This window comes from Theropithecus gelada, chromosome 20 (assembly GCF_003255815.1).
Source record: "Theropithecus gelada isolate Dixy chromosome 20, Tgel_1.0, whole genome shotgun sequence".
NCBI lineage: Eukaryota > Metazoa > Chordata > Mammalia > Primates > Cercopithecidae > Theropithecus > Theropithecus gelada.
The window spans coordinates 44044259-44048883 of NC_037688.1; positions in this window are offsets into that span (position 1 = coordinate 44044259).

The window sequence follows — 4625 nt, forward strand, 5'->3', positions numbered from 1 at the left end:
TTACAGGCGCCCGCCACCACGTCTGGCTGATTTTTGTGTTTTTATTAGAGACGGGGTTTCACCATGTTGGCCAGGTTGGTCTCGAACTCCTGACCTCGTGATCCACCCGCTTCGGTTTCCCAAAGTGCTGGGATTATAGATGTGAGCCACAGTGCCCGGCTACAAGTGTCACACAGTTAGGAAATGGCAGGGGTCATGGACAATCAAACCTACGTATTCAGGTGGAGTTTCCAAGGAGAGTGGGGACTTTGTGGAGGTGCTGGGGAGATGCTCTCAGGAGGGGGAGAAAAAGGCAGGGGAAGGAGGTGATCTCCGCTAGAGACCAGCTTCCGCCTGAGCCTGCTGGGAGCCCAAGAAGATGAGCTGCCTCTGGAGGTGGTCCCACCTAGAGCCAGGAGCTGGCCAAGAGGACTGAATGTTGGAAATTCCTACGTTGAAACTTCATTCCCAAGGTGATGGTGTGAGGAGGTGCGGCTTCACGAGTGATGAGGTCACTAGGGTGGGGCCCTTGTGATGGCATTTGTTCCTTTATAAAAGATCCCAGAGAGCTCCTTGGCTATTGCTGCCGAATTGGGCTGAAGCAAGAAGGAGGCCACATATGAAGCAGGCAGGGGACGAGGTGTTGGGGAAACAAACCACTATGCATCAGGGCCTCCAAACCCTTGTGATGGGGACCCACCCACTCTAATACACACACCTCATATCCCATCTCGGTGCACAGTGCTCACATAGGCCCATACCCAAGGCTCCTCAAGCAACACTCAGTCTTCCTGAGCCACCACCGATGCACTTCCATCATTTTAAATCTATTTCATTTTTAAAATGCCAGTCTTCAGGCATGAAATTAATATTGTAGACCTGCAAACTTTCTTAAAGAACCAGAGAGTAAGTATTTTGGGCTTCCGGGTTCTGCGGTCTCTGTCGCAACTTCTCAAAACTGCCCTTGTGGCGTGGAAGCCGCCAGAGACGGTGCATAAACTAATGAGCAGGACTGTGTCCAGTGGAACTTCACTTAGAAGCCAGGCAGCGGCTGGACAAGGCCTGTGGGCTGCAATGTGCTGGTGAGCCATGAGACGTGCCATGGGCAGCACAGTTCCCTGCAGGCCCAGTGTCCCTCCCACCTGCAGGCATGCTGGGACTGTGGCTTCAGCTGGGTCCTTCCCAGAAATCACTGTGCTGAAGGAAGCTGCTTCCCAAGGCTCAGCTCCCTCCCTGAGGGCGGCGGTCAAGGGCTTCTGCCATTGCCAAAGACTCAGGACAGCTCTGAGGGGCCTCCTGGGACGGGCCAAAACTCTCCTGACGACCAACCACATAGCAACCCAAGCCCTCCCCTGCCCAGTGCGGTGGGGGTCCCCCTCAAGGCATTGTTAGTGCTCCCCAGGAAGCCTCCTGTGCCATTTCCTGTGGAACTCCCAGCCCACCAATAGGCTGCAGCCTGCTGTTGAAAAAACACCGAATTCATCCACTTACTGGACTCAGGTAGTACAAAGAATTTGAGGGCAAATTCTGAGAAGTCCATGCTGGTTCCCTGTCTTTTATACCACAGAATGCTCCTCTGCAAACCCAGGAAGTCCAGCCCCAGGTCTTGAAATCGCAGGTGGGGCTGTGGGAGGGCCGGCACTGCTAGGTCAGGAGGTTCCCATCTCCAGGTTCTCCAACATGTGTCAATTTTTATAAGGTAGGGACCTACCTGTTCATCCACAGATAAAGAAATACCTGGGGCACATTAACCCCCCCTCCCCCAACAACATCTGTATCAGTTGAGAGAAAAGAGATATATATCTTTCAAGGCCCTAAGATCCCCCAAAAATGTGTATAGATTGAGCAGCAAAGATGCACTTAGACTAATCCATCCCACCCAAACCCAGCCCTCAAGGGGTCATGGCATCATCATGACCTTATCATGGCATTATCACTAAGTAGGAAAAAGAGGGCAGGGCCATGGTCCAATGACAGAATGCCTGTTATAATAAACTGATAGAGGACCAGAGAAGGACAAAATCATAGAAAATCTCATGGAAAGAGAGTATCAATAGGCCAATGGATAAACAGATTATTGTATATCCATACAATGAAATGCTACTCAGTAATCAAAAGCAACAACAAAAACCATTGGTATCTGAAACAGCATAAATGAGTCTCTAAAATATTATTCTCAATGAAAGAAGCCAGACACACAAAAAAATGCGTGCTGTTTGGTTTTATGTAAGTTAAGTCCTAGTACAGGAAAAGCTAATTAATAGTGATAGAAAGCAGATTAGTTGTTGCCTGGGGCCAGGAATGAGGGTTTCAAATGGGTATGAGTGCAGGAAGCTTTGGGGGTGATGGAAATGTTCTGGGTCTTACTTGTGTTGGTTAGAAAATCAGAGAATCATAACTAACTTTAACTGTAACCAGTTGCCAAACTCCCCAAACTGCATTACTAATGTGACTGGATTTTACTGGATGTAAACTATTCTTCAATAAAGCTGGGGGAAATTGAAGCCAAAAATCAACACATGAATATATTATCTTTGGTGGTAGGATTCTGAGGGGCATTTGCAATTTATTTTCTTTGCGATTTTTTTGCATTTTCAAAGTTTTCTGTTGTTTTAAAAATGCCGGCCAGACTGTCAGCTACCTAAGGACAACAGTGGTTTTAAAACATTTCCACAAATTATCTGACACTCCTCCTTTTAAGAGATGGAAGCTCCTCCCCTTGAGTATAGGCCAGACTTAGTGACTCACTTCTAACAAAGAAGTGACTGTGTGACCTTGATGTATGACCTTGGATCACATACTCAGGGGAATCCAGATGCCATGTTGTGAGGACGCTCAAGCAACACTATGGAGAGGCCATTGCAGCAAGGAACTGAGGCCTCCGGCCCACAGCCCTGTGAAGGAACCACTTGCAGAGTGACTCCTGAAGCCCCAGTCAAGCCTTCAGATGAGACTAGTCAGCTCCTGCTGACATTCCCACTGCAACCTCATGAGATGCCCAAAGCCAGAGCTGCCCTGCTCTGAGTTCCTGCCCTTCTGAGCTCTGAGCTCACTGCTCCTGAGTTCCTGCCCCTCAGAAACTATGAGATAATAAATATTTGTTGTTTTAAGCCATTAAGTTTGGAGTAATTTATTACACAGTAACAGATAACTAATACAGGAAGAAATATCATTTTTCTCACTGCTAATCTGACAGTAGTCATTCAAATTAATATTTGTTGAACAAATGAATGGATGAATATATAAATTAAACAATAATAAAAATAAAAACTATCTTGGAATTTTGTACAATTACCTTTAGTAGAAATAAGATACCACTTGTTGCTAGCCTACTATGTGGCAGAAGTTTACCCAGATTAGTTCATTAATCCTCACTAACAATCCTCAGTGATTATCAGCTCTTATCACACTGAGTTTACAGATGTGGCACGCTCGCCCCTCACTCACAGCTCTCCCGTGCATATGGCAACCCTTCTCCAGGTGGTGGACAGGGCTGAGCATGGATCTCACTCATCTCTAGAGCTCTGAGCCCTAGATTATGTCTTCTGCATTGCAAAGGCATAATCGATGTTTGCTGAATTGAATCAGAAGAGGGAAGAATCAAAATACAAATAGGAGAAATCAGCTTTACAGATGGGGACACTGAAGCACAGAGAGATTGTAAGATGGGCACAAACCATGGGCTGATTGGAAGCAGCTGGACTGAGCTTGAGAAAGGAGAAGGAGGAGGCACAACTCCTCACCCACAGGAGTCTCCCTGTTTTTGTTGTTATTATTGATTAATTTTATTTTGCTTTTTTAACTGATTGCAAAGAAATATATGGATTTTTTTTGTTGGTTTGTTTGAACAGGCTGGAAACTACAGCAGAGTCCAAAAATTCACATGATTTACCATTTCCCTTATCCAAGAAGACAACAACTGTTTATTTTGCTGTACGTTCTTCTAATGATGTATAAGACATAATATTTTCATTGAACAAAATGAGGTCAGGCACAGTGGCTCATGCCTGTAATTCCAGCACTTTGGGAGGCCAAGGCGGGAGGATTGCTTGAGCCCAGGAGTTTGAGATCAGCCTCAGCAATGTAGTGAGACCCCATCTCTACAGAAAAATCAAAAAATTATCTTGGTGTGGTGGTGTGTGCCTGTAGTCCAACTACTCTGGAGGCTGAGCTAAGAGTTTGAGGCTACAGTCGGCTGTGATTACGTCACTGCAGTCTGGGCAACAGAGTGAGACCTGTCTCAAAAAAATAAAAAGAGGGAGGTGTGTAATTTATATTATATAGCAGGGTTTCTCCACTTTGGCCCTATTGAAGTTTGATCTAAATAATTACTTATGTGAGGCCAGGCACGGTGGCTGACAACTTTGGGAGGCCAAGGTGGGTGGATTAACTGAGGTCAGGAGTTTGAGACCATCTTGGCCAACTTGGTGAAACCCCGTCTCTACTAAAAATACAAAAATTAGCTGGGTGTGGTGTCAGGCATCTGTAATCCCAGCTACTTGGGAGGCTGAGACAAGAGGATCTCTTGAACCTGGGAGGTGAAGGTTGCAGTGAACCAATACTCTGCCATTGCACTCCACCCTGGGCAACAAGTGTGAAACTCTGTCTCAAAAAAAAAAAAAAAAAAAAAAAAAAAAAAAAAAAAA